Genomic DNA, 18514 nt, shown 5'->3' with positions numbered 1-18514 from the left:
TGCTTGTGCCTCGATATACATGTTGGAGGTACAAAATTTTGTAAGTTGCACTGATTTGAAGTGCTCAAAAAGGTTTTATGGAACTGCCTAAAGAATAAGGTTATAAATCTATTTTATGGGAAAAAGAGGCAACTATCGCATCATCAGGGTTGATCCTAAACCCTATTTAAGATGATCGGACCGAGCTGAACTTACTATGGCTAATCTAAGTGCCTTGGTCGCGATCCCAAGCCACTTAATACATGACCAAGTTGGGCTTGGTTTTAACCGAGCCAGTTCAGTTTTGGAACAACTACTCGAGTTTGACTCAGTTTAGAGAAATCGAGCTTGGCTCGGTTTATGAGGCACAATCCCTAAGATCGAGTTGACTCAGTCTAACCGAGCTGGACCTAAAAGGAAACAAAAGGGGGCATCGGCTTGGCTGGGCTCCAACCAAGTCGAGCTCGATTGGGCTAGTGTCGAGCCCAACCAAGGAGGGAGGGGTTGGGGCCCAAAGGAAAGTCGAGCTCGGTCCTAGAAAGGACAAGGGAGAGCCTTGAGCGCTCTTGACTGAGTCAGGCTCAGTGTAACCGAGCTGATCCTAGTGACAATGGATCGAGTTGTGCTCACTTTCAACTAAGTTAGACTCGGTCCAAGAGAGGGCAAGGTGACTGAGCCGAGCTCGGTTCCCTTAATAAACATGGACTGAGTTGAGCTCGACTTTGGTCGAGCTCAAGGCAGCAAAGAGTCAGGAAGATGGGTGGCATGGCGGCACAGGTGGCACCGCTGCAAGGTGAGGCACTAGCTCTGATGCGCCCCCAATGGTGCGGCATGTGGCTGGGCCACTGCTGGAGGTATTGGCCAGCCCCGGCTGGCATGGGCAACCAAGGCATCAAGAAGGAGATGGAGAGACCTGATGGAAAGGGTGGCAGAGGTTTGGACATTCCCAAAAGACTTAATTCTTGTTTTGAGTATAGAATTGAGATTGGATTGGATCCAATTCCAACTTCAAGCTCTAGGGTTTTGTTCTTCATTGGTTTGAGTCCAAATGGACATAAACCCTATATTGTCTTATATGAGACCCATGTTGGGTCTTGTTTAAATCTCATATGCAAATAAGAGTATCCACGTGTGTGTGTGTGTGTGTGTATATATATATATATATATATATATAAAGTGATTGCTAGCTCCTTACATGTTAGGTGCTAAATGATCATGCTAAATGAGTTTTCAATCTTTTTCATTTTATTTATAAATTTTGACTATAGAGATGTGATCTATGTACCTGATTTTATAGGGATCAGCACTTGAAGCGTTTGATTCCGACACATGGGTGGATTTATATAAGGTTAAAAAAATCAACAATTCAAAGTCTTTGTAAATTTTCAAGGCTCCAAATATCATTTTTTTCATCAAAAACACATGATCCATGTGTGGATTCCTCATAAATTGACCATGCCCAACACATTTATGGGGTCAAAACTGTGAAATAAATACTTAAAAGGCAAAAAAAAACATTTAACACATTACATGTGAACAACTACCAATTTCTCTCTCTCTCTCTCTCTATATATATATATATATACATAAACTATATTTTTGTATGTTTGAGAAATGATTTGACTTTTTGGATCCATTTCTGGACTTATAATGTTTATCAATATGGATCTCATTTGGATCCAATTCTGATTTGAGATTGGATTCATCTAACGGATCCAGTCTTATGTTTTAAAGGTTTTGAGCGATCTAAATATCTTTAGAGATTCGACTCTGAGTTATTCTTAACGTGGATCGGGTCCACTAAAATGGATCTGAGTCCTTGTTATGAAGTTACATAGATTTGGATTATTCACTGGATCTAACTATGTTTAAAGCAGGAGATTATGTGAATCCTTCGTAAATCAAACGTATGACTAAAAGTGGGTTTCAGAATGGTCGATCCTTGTAGATTCCTAGATCGAAATTCAAAAAGGAGTTTATAAAAGCTATCTACCTTTATAACATCTAAAAGTTCATCGATTTTTCGGTCGATGCATTTTCTTATAAAGATACCAAGAATAATCCTCTATCATTTTTGGAAAACCCAGAAAATTCATGAACTTTGCACTAATAACCGGATTTGGGTTCGGGTTCAGGTTTTGTCAGGTCACGAAAGATAGAATCTCAAACCCATACCCACATAATTTTAGAAATGTATTTTTATTAAAATATATATATATATATATATATATATAATACTTAGGCTGCATCAGGTCTGGTATCCGTCAAAAATCATGACCCAAACTCAGCTTGTATATAGCTCGGATCATGTTCAGGTTGACCCAAATATTATTCCGGTATGCACTTTACATGCCCATACCCAAAAATTTGGGTTTGGGTGGGTCAGTACCAAACCGGACCCATTGACATCCCTAAGCAAGTTGAACAAATTGAACAAAGGTGTTCAAGCTTGGTTCATTGTTGTGGCAAGCCAAGCCAAGCTGAAGCTCATAGCGAACCTGAGTTAAACAAACCAAGCTCAAGTTGGCTTCTTGCTAAAACATATATATTTTGAAAAATATATATAATAATAAAAAATAGACTTTAAACCGATAGTTAGCAGAACTCCATTTAAAACATGTTCCTTTAAATAGTACTTTTAAATTAAAAAAATTGAAACTCCATCTTTTTCAAAAGATCGACAAAAATACATGTTATTGTTTTCGAATCATAATAATTCTTCAATATGAATCTCATTGTTCCTATATCCTAACTTGTTTTCCACACACACACTATAACGCCCCCAATTTTATCAAAGAAAATTTTTGATTTTTTTTAATACACAACAAAAACTCTTAAATCGAGATTGCCATAGATTTTTATCATACCATCAAGTAAGCAATAATTTGCATGAGAAATTAAAATCATCAAACATACTTACTTAAATAATGTCAAGTGGTCCAAAAACCGAAACCAACATTAAAAGACAAGTCCAATACCCAAATCAAATCAAAAGTTTAATTATAACTTATTATTCACCTAATCCAAATGAAAATAACCAATTAACTATGTCTCCCACAAACGCAGTCCATGATCACTCCATCGCCCTTGCACTTAAAATGTTAAATTAATTGGGTCAGAACAACCCGAGTATGAGTAGACCAGGTATTCACACACCATATCAAGAATATGAGAAAACATGCATTCTCTTATTACAAACATTCATACAAAAAGGTATATTTATACAAAGGCAATCGTACTTAAACTTACACAATACAAGGGAATAATCATAAACATAATCATGCATATAGTTTAATACATGTTACAAAGTAATTTCATGAAATAATCATACAAATATGCATGAGTAGTTACAACTTTTCATGAACAGTTAATCAATGCATGCCCTACTAATGCAGTGTGTCTTCGATGCATGGGTAGTTTTAAGTTCTTTTTTTAGGTTTTCTTTACGTGATGCATGACATGTTCAGGAATGCAATAATGTTACTATCTTATTTCTTTTTCTTAACTCCAGGGGGTACGAACTCAGAGATTTACTCAGTAATTGGATGTCCATACCAGGGTGTTTATTCAAACAATTTGTGACTTTTAACCTGTGTTACACTCTAAAATTGAACTCAGCAGAGAGGGACGATCCTGTCGAGAGAGTTCTCATTCTCCTGAAACTTGATATATTAGTTTTTTCTCATGAGTTTTACTTACCACACTGCAAACAAGTTGTGGTAGTTTCTCTTATTCTCGGTAGAGAGAGGATAAGAGCAATATTTCATGTTCAAAAATAATAAACGTGCCTACAAAACCAGAAGTACCCGTCTACCCTCTCTTGGCAAGCCATAAGAAAATTAAATTGATAATTCATCTTTATTTAATTATCTTATTAAAGTGTTAATGCCAAACAATCACACACACCTAGGATTCATAGGCAATAAAATACATGTGGCACAGTCATGCATAAGTTTGATTAGTCCCTATCTATTCAGTCCTACTGAATTTTCATTAATACATTTTAACATATCAATGGCCAACATAACAAGCATAATTTATACATTTACATGCATCACAATCAATTAGTCATATATTCAGCAGTGGAATATACACCCACATCTCATTCATGACATATCACAAGTTAAAACATGCATTCATGACCCCACAGGAGCAAAAAATGTCAAACAGAGCCACATACTTTGCCAAATTCAAGTTCCCTGTTCGGAACTATACAAACTACAATCTGCCGCATTTTCCAAGATCTGCCCAAAACTATCCAGACTGATTATGGGATCCCAAAAATTCTCAATGGTAGCCCCAGATGTCCACAACACTCAGTCCAAAGGGCTGGACCCAAAACCATTCCAGTTGAAAATTACAGTTCATGGAACCATGCTCTTTTTTTTTAAAATACAATGGTTATAGACACAAAATTCCATTATGTCCCAATTTGCAACAATCACTAAGAATCAAAATCAAAGGTTTTAAACTTTTTAATTTTTTTTGGAGGTGCCCCCACATGTCTAGAACCAAACCCAAGGGCCATGTTCAAAATCATTTTCTAAAATTATGAAAAAATTGCAGACTGATACCCTATTATGAGTTGTGACAGAACAAAATTTCAGGGACTACATAAATTAGTCCAACTTCAGCAAATTTTTGCAGCTTATTAGCATAAATTATGTTGAGAATGCCTTTAAAGGATTGTTCTCTAAAATGAGAACTATCACCCTGAAATTTTTGAAAACCAGTTAAATTGTTTTTCTATCTTCTTCACATCTTTTTCAAAACATGGGTCAAGTCTGGTATGTGGATTTCTGGCCTCTGTTGCAACAGCCATATCTCCTTCAAAACAAACTCTTTTTAAAACGAAACAAAGTTCCATAATCATGCCTCATATGTCTAGAATATTAGACTGTTTTTTTTGTCAATTGTTTGAAAAAATTGGGAGAAACAAAAAAAAAATTCAAACCGTGCAGGTTAAAAAAATGTGAAAATAATTCAGGCATATTCCAAACGCATAAGTACAAACTAAAGTAATGTATAAATCCGCTCTAAATCATTTAACATAAATATAAGTGCATTCATACATTAATTAACATGCATACAACATAAGAACAATAATTCTTTCGATAGTATGCTTTGAATTAAACTCGATCCATCTATCAAAAAGTCTGTTTTTCAATTAAGGATCCTCAAAACTCAAAATCTAACTAGAATATGAAAAAAACAAATCGAACATTATACATACAATTTTCAGATTTAATCTAACACATGCTTCATCATAACAATCATATAAAGAAACATCATAAAATTCATAATTCCATATTAATTTCAATACAACTAATGCAGCTATTAGCTTTAGTTTCTATGTTTCTAAAGCAATTAATTAGGTAGCTTAGGCGCATCAAGACGACTGGGTAGCCCGTGGGCTGATCCAGGCAAGGCCTATTTATATAATAGGCTGGGTTTCAGCCTGGTTGCTAATGGGTCATGGCCTAAAACCCTGACCAAAACCCGACCTATGGTGGGTCGGGTCAGCTTGGCCTACTGGGTCACCCAACCGTTGCCCACCCCGGCCTATACAGAACTCTATACAGATTGGGTGAGTCAGATCCCTGTTTGGATTCACACCACATTAATCCAAAGTCAGAATTTAATTTGGCATCCTAAGAAGCCAAAATTATATTATATATATATATATATATATATATATATATATATAGAGAGAGAGAGAGAGAGAGAGAGAGAGGTTGCAACGTCAATGCCATCCCCCAAAAGTTATCTACAGAATTGTAGGATCTCTCATCACATTATTTATTAGCAGATGGGTTGTACATTACACTACAATAAACATGTGGATTGGCGACGACCTAAATCCGTCGCTAATCCGACGCTAATCTATCGCTAAATGGTTTAGCGATGGATTAGCGTCGGATTAGCAATGAATAACTTTCATCGCGAATTTTTCGACGCTAAGTAGTGACAGAACTTATCCATCGCTACTGTCGTCGCTAATTTGCAACGGATTAGCAACGTACATTATCCATCGCAAGTCCTTCGCTATTTTAAATTAGCGATGGATAATATCCGTCGCTAATCCGTCGTTAAATTTAAAAAAAAAAAAACTTCTCTCTGCCGGCGCGTTCTCCGGCAGGAAACAAATTTTTTTGCACAGGCGGGTTTCGACGTTGGGATGCTCTTCCGCAACGAGCCAATCACGGCGGATGGCCTCAGGCGAGGAAGAGGCAGGACGAGCGGTAGAGACCGGCGTGGGACACCGCCGGGAGGAGGAGGATGGCGCGGGGGAGAGGTAGCATGAGGAGGAGGAGACCGGCGAGGGACACCGCCGAAAGGAAGAGGACGACGCGGGTGAGAGGTAGCGGGAGGAGGAGGACGGTCCGGGGCCGACGCCAATCACGCTCGGAAGGCCTCAGGCGAGGGAGAGGTAGGACGGGCGGTGGAGACCGGCGAGGGGCACCGCCAGGAGGAGGAGGATGGCGCGCAGAGGAGAGGTAGCGGGAGGAGGAGGACGGTCCGGGGGCCGACGCCAGTCACGCTCGGAGGGCCTCAGGCGAGGGAGAGGTAGGACGGGCGGTGGAGACCGGCGAGGGGCACCGCCGGGAGGAGGAGGACGGCGCGGGGGAGAGGTAGCGGGAGGAGGAGGACGCTCGGAGGGCTGCTGCGCATCGTCAGAGGAAGGGCGATTTAAATCAAACGGGGGGGGAGGGGGGGAAAGGAGGGAGGAAAATTTTCGCGCTTCAGGCGGGATGGTTTAAATCGAAAATTAGCGACAGAATTAGCGAGGGAAATTTGTCGTCGCTAATCCGTCGCTATTTAGCGACGAAAAAATTTACTCACTAATTTCGTCGCTAATTAGTATTTTTTTTAGTGTTTTGGCGACGAAAAAATTTTGTCGCTAGTTCATCGCTAAGTAGCGACGGATTTAGCGAGGAAAATATTTTCGGCGTTACTTTTGCAAATATTTCGAATGTTAGCGACAAATAGTTTTCTCCCGCTAATCCGTCGCTACTTTGCGACGGAAAAAATCCGTCGCAAATATCCGTCGCTAATTAGCATTTTTCTTGTAGTGTTAGATTAATGTAGGCTATCTTCAATGTGACCTAAAAATGGATCCAACTCTGCCATGTTCTCAAATCAAGCTCTCCCATCTTAGTTATATGTTGCCATCAATATTGAACACAAGTTTCCTCATTAGTGGTCACATTGTCATGCCCATCTCCATTGCTTTTGGTAGATGAAGGGGTTAGTTTTGAGGCATTTAGTTGACCAAGATGTTATTTTTTCACTTTACATGTCAAGATACCAACTGGTGCAATCCTCATCCAACATTGAGAAAATTTATTGGTGAAATCTTGTTCCTCTCTCTCTCTCTCTCTCCACCATTTGGTGCAATCTTAAACCAAGATTGAGGCACTCATTGGAGCCGTCCCCGTTGGTTACACAAATGTTACAAAATATAATTTAAACTATTTAAAATATTAAAACAAGGAATGTATGTTCATTGATTTATCATGTTCTAGCTGTGTTACAAGGACATGAGACTAAAATGGTGGGATCTTGTGACATATAAAAAGAAAAAGAAAGTAGTTAAAGCCCATATATAGATTTTACAATAAAAGCATTCAATTTTCATGTGTGTTTGTGTGTGAAATTATTGGCTACACTTATAAGTGTTAAAGTCATGGGGGCAGGATATGTTGATCAAATCTGACTTTATGGGTGTGTTTAACAAGCTCAAGATAGTATAAATCAACCATTTTTTTTTAATATAGGAACCGGAAAACCACCCAAGGGGTGTAAACTCGGGTGCACCCCTTGACCCCAGGGAGCCACCGGCTTTCGTTTACACAAGGAGAATAACGCCATCAGGAATCGAACTCCGACTGCCTGTCTAATAGTCGAGGCCGGTTCCAACTAGGCTATACCCTTGAATTTACCTAGGGTTTACTTCTTAAGGAGGCAGGCCTATTAAGTGAGCCGTGCCCTTAAGAAGGTGCCTCGCCATTAAAAAAACTATTTTGGGGGTTTAAATTTGGCAGATTGTAAACTATTGATTTTTCAATACCCAAAAATCCTATATACACATCGGGAAAACATGATCTAACAGCAGGTTTATACTAAACCAAACATGTAAATCACATTTGAAAATCAGATGTACAAAAACAATAAAAAAATAAAGTTATTTGAGTGTAGCCATTAGTTTCCTGTACTTATATTATCATGAAAATAATTATTATTTTTGTTTTAAAAGGCAAATTAGGGTTAGGCAGACCCCCACCGGTTATTATTCAACTTAGGGTTTGAACCTGCAACGTCCCACCACAAGGTACCAACCACGAGGAGCCCTCGTTGAAAAAAGAATTTGTTATTATTATTAATTTTTTTTACAGAGAAAGCTGGGGTTAGAGTTAGACCGACCCCTATCAGTTATAGGGGTCATACCATTTGGGATCGAACTTGCAACAAAAGGTGACGTGCACTAACTGCTCCTGCCAGACAAGCGGAGCCCCTGTTGGTAAAAAAAAAAAACTTCCAACCAAGGATGTCAATGAGCAGGATGTAACCCAAATCTAAATCTAGATCCGATTGAAAATTGGATACGGGTTCAGTATTGAATTTTGTATAAAAACCTGAATCTGAATCGGACTAAAACCCGAACCTCATTAAGTGTAAATATCAGTTTTAAGCTAGTCAGATTCAGATTCAGATTCAGTTGATCTTTTTTTTTTCATCCGACTCCAAATTCCAACAGGTCAGATCCAATTAAGTCGAATTTGGCAATGACGGGATCCAACCCGAGATCCACCCGTTGACATCCCTACTTCAATCCCTTCAGAAAATGGACCATGCCCTAAATGTAAGCCTGTAAACAAACCGCGAATAACAGGGGTGCACTTTTTTATTGGGAGATTGTAGTCATTTTACAAAGATATTGGTACTATTTAGTAATTGAAGTCATTTCTTGAATTGAAAAATCATCTAATATTTACCTTTGCAACTACACCCTGATAGCCGAGCTGTCAAGATGACAGCCGTTCATCGTTTGTTCCTTCGTTCACAGCCGTGCGATTGCGTCCTAACTCGTCATCCTCGCCTTCCTATTGGACGACGGCTAAGTTCCCGGTTACCTGCCAGTTTCCACCAGGCACACAAAATTTGTTATTTTTCGTTGCAACATGAATGAAGCCTCGCTTCATAGAAATATTACAATTCTACTCTTTCATTTTGAATTTAACGACCGATATACTTTTTTTTTTTTATTTATAACCCGAATAAACTGTGCACGAAGATGGTTGTGCTGGCTCAGCCTGCCATACGTCCTCGGGACGGCAGCGTAAAACTCCGAGGCTAGAACTCCTGCCCCCAAGAGCTTATGCTACCCCTTAGCTTTCTAATAGGAGTGACGCTCATGAGATTCGAACCTTGACTGCTTGTTTAGCAGCCAAAGCCCCACCCCCACTACGCCAAGCCCCCCATACCACCGTATCTACTTGATCCTCGCTTTCTCACCTGTGACGATAATAAAGATTCTCCCTCTCTTTTTCACTCCGTAATATGCAATATACTCTATAACTGACTTGGAATTACAAAAGAACCATAGTCCTATAACATCTATTATCCGGATATGCCAATGGATAGTGTTATGCTTTATTAGGTCTTCTTATATTATACATATGCCAATGGATAGTGTTATGCTTTATTTGGTCTTCTTATATTATACGCAAATATTCAATTATTTATATTTATGTTTAGGTATATTTAAAAAAATATAGTTTTTTTTCTTTATCCAATTAATATTGATGCCATTACATAAAGAATGACCTAATTCTAATACTACAATTAGAGAACAAATGGGTCCTGTCAGTAAAAATGAATTAGATTTAAACCAGAATGGTAGCATGATTTAATAGATATAGATAGATACTTGTGTTTTGTGTGTGAATATGTTGTGAATATTTTCGGTAATTTTAATCATATTTCAAGGTTTTCAACATATTTGTGTGAACATGAGAAGGTTCACATAAATATGTTATCGATCTACTTGATGATTTTAACCATATTTGGAGCTTCGTAACATATTTGTGTGAATGTGAGGAGGTTCGCACAAATATATTGTGGATCTTCTTGATGATTTTAACCAAAGTCGGAGGTTCGCAGCATATTTGTGTGAATATGAGATAGTTCACACAAATATGTCTAGAATCTCCTTAGTTTGATTTTAACCATAATTGGAGGTTCGCAATATATTTGTGCAAACGTAAGAAAATTCATATAAATATGTTGTGAATCTCCTTAATTTGATTGTAACTATATTTAGAAGTTTGCAACATATTTGTGAGAATGTGAAGTTTGCACAAATATGTTGTGAATCTCATTAATTTGATTTTTAAACATATTTGGAGGTTCACAACATTTTTTTTGGCAGAGAAAGCTGGGGTTAGGCAGACCCCTACCAAATTTATTAAAAAAAAAAAACTAAAAACCAAATACCATTACAACTGGGGAATCTAAGAAAGATTCATACTATGCCAATGCCTTTATGCATTTGGCTTGACCATAACTAGCTAAAGTTTTGGCTATGCTATTAAGACAATGAATTACATGACCGACTCTGATTCACTCAAATTGAAGTATACACCTAACCAATTGACAGAGAACCATGCCCCTGCCCTCCAACACCTTACTAATATGAGCTACTATATCGAGACTAGATGCCTCGATTACAATCTTAGAGGAGAAGAGAAGAAAATGCAGAACTTTCATCCAACTAAACTCCCCATCCCTTAACGGTTCATTGGATACAACCCATCCTGCTCTTAAAAATCTACTGGAAGCTTCATGAATCACATATCCCAGGATCCATGATCGTCGATAAATACTATACAGATTGATCTTGAGCCATTGTTCCGGTGGGGGAGACCAAAGGCCAGCACTATGCCATCTCCATACCAAGGTTGCCAAATTAGGAAGCGAAAGCGGGAAATGATATGGAAAGCGAGAAGCGATGCATTTTCAAATGTATAGGAAGCGGGAAGCGATGAATAAAAAAAACAATATAAGAATTGAATGAAAATTAACATGAAACACAAATAAAAACTAAAATAAAAGTGATTATTCTTAAATTTCATGATTTTTAGTGTAAGAATTAATTTTTTGACAAAATCTAAAAATGATATCTACCAATATAGCAAAAGTACATGAAAGTGAGTGAGAAGAGTGATTGCAAACACATAAAAAGTAGAGTGAGAATATATAAGTAGAATAGATTAATCGTGTGAAAAACATAGGAGAAGCATGGGAGATTCAAGATTCCCATCAAGTTTTGAAAGTGAGTTTTCGAGAAGAGGGCTTCTCACCTATCAAGATTTGCCTAAGACAAAATATTCTAGTTATACCATATATATTGTCTCATCAATGTCACCATTAAGAAATGCAGTTTTAACATCCATCTGATGCAACTCTAAATCATAATGAGCCACAAGTGCCATCATAATTCTAAAAGAGTCTTTCGTAAAAACAAGAGAGAAAGTCTCTGTATAGTCAATGTCTTTCCTTTGAGTAAACTCTTTTGCAACAAGACAACCCTTATATCTTTCCACATTACCTTTTGAATTTATTTTGGTTTTAAATATCCATTTGCAATCAATGGGTTTCACACCTTCAAGTAATGGGAGAAGATCTCACACGTCATTGTCCTTTATAGATTTAATCTCCTCATGTATTGCATCAATCCATTTTTGAGAGTTAGAACTTTGTTTGTCTTGATGAAAATTGTTTGGATCACCTTCCCTTAAGCCAATATCACCCTCATATTCTTGTAGAAAGATAATATGATCATTTGAAATTATCCTTCTCCTCTCTCTAGTGGATTTCCTTAATGACACTTATTTTTGAGGTGTTTCTTGAGGTCGTTGAGTTTATACTCTAAGAGTAAAAGCTTGGTTTTGGATAGGAAGATCTAAAGCATTGCCTTGATATGCATTTGTGGGAATAATATCATGAATATAAATCTAATCATTGTCAACCACAACTGTATGAAAAGAAAGAGACTCTTCTTCAAAAGCAATGTCTTTTACTTTATCACTCTCCCCAAGCTCAACATCCTCAAAGAAACAAGTGTTTTTTATTTTAAAAAATGACTTATTCACAGGGTCATAAAACTTATAGCCCCTTGACCTTTCAGAATACCCAATAAAACAACAACTAATTATTCATGAATCCAGTTTCTTCTCATGTGGCCTAGCCTCAACTGGACATCCCTAAATATGAAAATATTTCATACTAGGCTTTTTGTTTATCCATATTTTATATGGGGTATTGATTACTGCTTTAGATGATCTCTTGTTCAATACATATGTTGCAATCTTTAATACCTCTCTCCAGAGGGACTCTAGTAAGGTAGAATGAGAAGTCATACTCCTTACCATATCCTTTAGGGTCCTATTTTGTCTCTCATCAATATCATTCATGCTAGAAGTGTCTGACATAGTATACTAAGGGATGATCCTACATTCCTCTAGAAATTTAGCAAAGGGCCCTAGATGTTGTTTACCTGATTCATCATATATTAGTACTCACCACCACGGTCAAGTCTGACGGCCTTAAAACTTTTGCCAAGTTGGTTTTCAATTTCAGCCTTAAATGATTTTAACACATCCAGGGACTGAGACTTTTTTATAAATTAAATATAACCCATAACGAGAATAATCATCTATAAACATAATAAAATATTATTGACTATTTCAAGAAGCCAAAGAGAATGACCCATAAATATCTGTATGAATTAGTTCTAAGATGTCTATTCTCCTTTCAACACCTAATTTTCTTATGTTTGTTTGTTTTTCTTTTATACACTTAATACAAACCTGAAAGTCAGTGAGATCAAGAGAATCAAGAATTTCACTCATCACAAGCCTTTCTATTCTTTGTTTAGAGATATGAGCTAAGCGTTTGTGCCATAATAAAACAAAATTCTCATTTGTTAATTTTTTTTTGTACTGCAAGAACTTAAATACAATGTTTAATTATACAAGACAACAATATTAAGCAAATATAGGTTATCAACCACATATAAAGAATTGGTTCCAATAAGATTTGAATTAAGAAATAATTTAAATTCACTATTTCCAAATAAATAAAAATAACCATATTTGTCTAAAGTGAAAATAGAAACCGGATTTTGTCTAAAAGATTATACAATATATGTTTATTTCAAATCTAAATCATTTTCAGTCTTTAAAAGTAACCTAAATATCCCTATTACCTCAAGTTTAACTGATTTGCCATCACCCACATATATGAATCTTTCAATATCAATTGGTGTTCGGTAACTTAGGCAACCGTGCATAAACACACTTATGTGAGTGGTAGCACCAGAATCCATCTACCAAGTGTGTTTGGGCATAGAAGTTAAATTAAACTCAGAACAAACCAAAGTAAGGAGCATACCTTTCTTTTCACGTCAAGCATGATATTTGGCACAATCCTTTTTCATGTGACCCTCCCCTTTGCAAAAGAAACAACTGGACTTTGGATCCTGGTGTCTCTTCTGTTTCTTTTGCGATTGAGGGTCCACTGCATCTTTCTTATTTATTTTCTTTTTCTTAAACTTGTCCTTAGAGGCTACTGCCAAATGAACATTTTCTGTCTTTTCTTGCTTCATCATTTCTTTTTCTTGCACACAATGTAAAATGAGCTCATTAAGAGTCCATTTATCCTTCTAACAATTATAATTGAGCTTAAACAAATTGTATTATGCATGAAGGGATATCAAAAGTGCATAAATAAGTACTCAAGCAACTCTAACTTTAGTGCTTTTAGTTTTAAAGCAAGATGAAACATTTTCATAATGTACTCCTTAATGTTTTCTTTACCTTTATACCTCATAGAATCAAGACTCGAAAGGAGAGTGATTGTCTTAGCCTTTTCATTTTTAGCAAAACACTTTTCAATTTCTTCAAGAAACTCTTTGGTGTTAACCTCTTCAGACATAGTGCCCCTGAAAGATTCAGGAATTGCACATTTCATGATCATGAGACTCGTGCGATTGGATCGATCCCACTGCTCGAAGTTTCTTTTATCCTCACTGAAACTCCTATCCGTAAAAGCAAGTAGTTGATCCTCTCATAGTGTAAGATCCAAATCCATGAATTCAAGAACAATCATAATGTTCTTTTTACAACTTTTTAAATTAGAACCACCCAAAACAGGGATCGAAATTATGTTTGCAGATATAGTAGAAGCAGAAGTATTAACTGAATCAAGAACAAAATAAGTTCACGATTAACATACATTTTTATATTTATTAATATAAAATAACATATTTAAACTATGGTGAACCCCAACACAACATTGACATTTAGTCTTTGAACATAAATGTTAACTTGTAAGTGGTACTCTCAATACAATAATCAAACATGGATAATTAATCCTGTCAAACAACGAGTCTTTCTTTTGATCGACTCGTTATTCACATATAAAAACCAAACAATTATCTCATATTTATTATTGAAAATATATATTTGGGCTTAGCCAAATAGTAATCTTCCTTTGAGTCGATCACTATTCCCTTGAACACCAAATATATAAACATCTCACTATTCAAAATGAGTCAATTTACCCAAGAGAGGTTACTTTGGTAACATATTGTTTCAATCAACTCAATTAGAATGTCGAACCCTTATTCTGAAAATAATACCAAGGTTCAAATGCATCAATACATGCATATGAACAAAAGAAAAACATAACTATAATCTGTATAGGGCCGAAAAAATAACCGAAGATGACCCTCTAAAGGGACCCATAACACATACTTAATAGTCCTGAATTCAACAATAAAAGTCCTTTAATTTTTTTTTATTATGAGTTTCAAGGCACATGTGAGGGTTCGACCCATGGGATTGGGCCGGACCCATCAGTGGGTCATAACAGATCTGACCCATCATAGGTCAGACCCCAACACCACAGCCAGGTGCAGGGCCTGGGTCATTGGGTCAAGTCTGACTAGCCCCGGCCTGAACAGTGGCACCACATGACTCAGTTCAGTCCCTACAACTAAATGGGGACCGAACTGGGTCAATTGCCCCTTTTTTTGAATAAAAAATAAGTTGGCCCAGCTCCGACTGAAGGTCGAACTGCCCTGGTTTGATTGAGTCAACTGAAGAGGCGCTTAACCGGCCTGAAGCCAATGACCGAACTACCCTAGCCCGACTAAGTTGGCTGATGGGTGCCGAACCGACCTGGAGACAAAGAGCGAACCACCCTGGCCCGACTAAGTCGACTGATGGGCGCTAAAGCAGCTTGGATTGCTCTATCGCTTGGAACCTGAGTCAGCCTTACGCGTTGCTATACCAGTGAAGACTGAACTGTCTCGGGTCGTCGGATCGGCTGGAAGCTGAACTGACTCTGACTTACCGTGGTCGGAACAGAAGAGATCTCCGTTTGTCACTGACCTTGAGGCACCCAACAATGGTGGTTGGGGCAAGCCGGATGCTCTGTGCACCATCGTCGATCACGGCTGGTCCCGTACGGTCACCGACGATGGCTGGAGCAAACCGTATGCCTAGACCATTGCCTATTTCCATTTGGCCTACCGTGACTCGCTACATCCAGCGAACCAAACAATTGATCGTCCGTCCAATGTTTTGATCGAGTGACACCCCGTCTGGCAAACCAAGCAAAGGGAAATCCCTCAGTCATTCAGTGGTTTAGATGGCGACACTCTTCCGACAAACCGAGAAAAATGGGGGAGGGTCGATCGGCCCTCCCATCTAACCTTCTGAAAGGGTAAGGGCTTATCGGTCCTTCCCGTCCGGTAAACTGAAAACAAACGGGAGGGCCGGATCCCTCCCGCATGTTAGTTTCGGCTACTCAAAGGGGAGGGCCAAACAACCTTCCTTATCCGGTGACACAAAAGGGAAAAGGCCAAACGACCCTTCCTTCCATCATGGTGCTTCCAAATGGTGCAATAAGGGTTGATCGACCCTCTTCCGTCTATGCCCTGCCATTGGTCAGAAAAGAAAACCAGAGAAAATGGGATCTGGTCCTTACCCTTTCTTCGAAAACTATGCAGGCATCCAACGGTGTTTGTGCCAAAAATCGATCATAAAAGAACAAAAAAATAATAACAAAAAACCAAATATTTCAACGATTCAACAAAAATAAGCTGCTCTGATACCAATTATTGGATATTGAATCCACCTAAAAACTAAATAGATCATTAATCTTATTCGCGCTAAATCATTGAAAAGAATAGAAACCAAATCTTGATGCGGAAGTGTACCTGAATTCATTTGTGCTCCGGTAGATCTTTGACAGATTTGATCTTTCAGAACCTCTATACGTGCCTTTCTCTAAACCTTATGAGAGAATGATTGATTTATCTTGATGATGATGGGGAGCCTGAAAAGAAGGTCACTATATATGGTTTGGAGACTATAAACTAATTGCAATTACTTGAGAGTCTATTTCTAATTTAGCCCATCATAAAATTAAAAATTGACAAATAAGAGCATAAGAGGTCTCTTCACATAATAAGACCATACTATATGAGATATCACATAGCCCAACCGTATTAGATCACATAATATGGGCCTAAACATTAGATAGTACATAATGTGTGATTGTATATATGTAGGATGACACTATTTTTCCCAACAATGAAATTTTGGTACATTATGAGCTATTAATTTTTGAAGATCACAAAAACCTTGCATGTATGTCCTAATTACATGATACTTAGATACATAACTACGTGTGTAACATTGTTGAGCATCCATGGCGCAAGTGATAGACACTCAACGTCTTTAGCGATATGGTGATGAGAGGTCAAAGTCTTCGGAGAGACCTCTTCAAGGACTAAGAACCCATCCAACCAATTCAAAGGATAGATGGGAATGAGGTTCCGACTGCTAACTGAAGAGGGTGCATCAGTTTGAGTCATTGACAATCGACTACACTGCAATTTCTCAATCGTTGTCTTACGAGTTAGTTTTAATGAAACCCACCTTGTGCTGTCATCGAAGCTTCAAAGGAGCTCATGTATTGACTGACGCAACTTATACCAACCTGTTCTATGTCATGTTTTCTTGAACATGGCCACCACTTGCATCAAATGAAAAATATGTTGTATATTGTTGGAGATTAGGTGAGATGCCATGCAACTGTTCTAGTTGTTACTTGCATATTTTGTGGAGTAATCAGGAGACAAAACAATTACTTCTCATGATCATCTGCGTTGCTCAAAGGACGCTCTGTCGAAGGGATCTCCTTGGCCAAAACTTCAAACTTGCTAGCTTTCGGTTGCTGCAGGTTCTGACGATTCTGGCCCTTGGTAGGTCTAGGGAACCTATACACCTTGACCTGATGCCAGTCGTTCTAAGCTTCCAGGTTAGAAGAAACCTGAGTGAGTGGTTGGTCGACCCACAATCTGAGCAAAATCAAATTTTATGTTCTCTCGCTCTATGATGATCCACTAAAATCTCTAGATGAGCAAAATCAAAACCTAATGCCATCATCGCGTCTCGCTGAAATCTCTAGGCACATCTTAGAGCCATGCATATATACCCGTTGTTGCTTTTAGCGAATGTACGTTGTCTACAACTCTCGCCCATAATATGCCAGACGACAATGGTTCCTTCCCAGGGCTATGAGACACTTCATGTTTCTCATCGCCTACTGGTTGTGAACACGGCCTTTCACTCTTGCACTCTATACCTCGCAGACACACTCTTTAGGTTTGCAACATTTTTTTTCAAACGTGATAAAGTTCACACAAATATGTTGTGACTTCTTGGTGATTTTAACTATAATCGGAGGTTCACAATAGTGCAAACGTGAGGAGGTTCACACAAATATATTATCAATCTCTTTGATGATTTTAACCATATTTGGAGGTTCACAAATATATTTTTGCGAATGTGAGGAAGCCTGAACAAATATGTTGAGAATCTCCTTAGTGATTTTTAACCATATTCGAAGGTTTACAAGATATTTGTGTGAATGTGAGAAGGGCTAAATAAATATATTGTGAATCTTCTCATTAATTTTAACTATGTTCAAAGGTGTGCAATATATTTGTGAGAACGTCAAGAGGTTCGACAAATGTTGTGAAGGGTAAACTGGTCCTAAAAAGTCAGAATTCAATGATTTTGGATATGCAAAGAATTTTAACATTTGTAGATGTTTGTGAAAACACAATCATTCTTATAGAACAATATAATCATTTTTTGAATAAGGCTAGGTGATCGTGTCATCAACTCAGAGTTTTACCTTACAGGAAGTCAGGACTATTAAGTAACCCAGTTTTCGATATGGGTTTTCATTTGTCATCAGGAAAATGGGATTAGATTTAAACCCTAGTCAAATCACACATTCTGCACTTAAGGTACCGAAACCAAAATTTTGTTTGAACCCATTATTCCATAAAACCGTGTTCCGAACCTGACTCGTGCTGGGCCCAGGTCCAATTTGACTAAATTGAACCCATTTGGGCTTTAGTGGCAAGTACTGTTATTTATTAAGAAAAAAT

The sequence above is a fragment of the Nuphar pumila genome, chromosome 3 (assembly GCF_984573655.1).
Source record: "Nuphar pumila chromosome 3, dmNupPumi1.hap1.1, whole genome shotgun sequence".
Taxonomy (NCBI): Eukaryota; Viridiplantae; Streptophyta; class Magnoliopsida; order Nymphaeales; family Nymphaeaceae; genus Nuphar; species Nuphar pumila.
Note: the sequence above shows the minus strand (reverse complement) of the source record.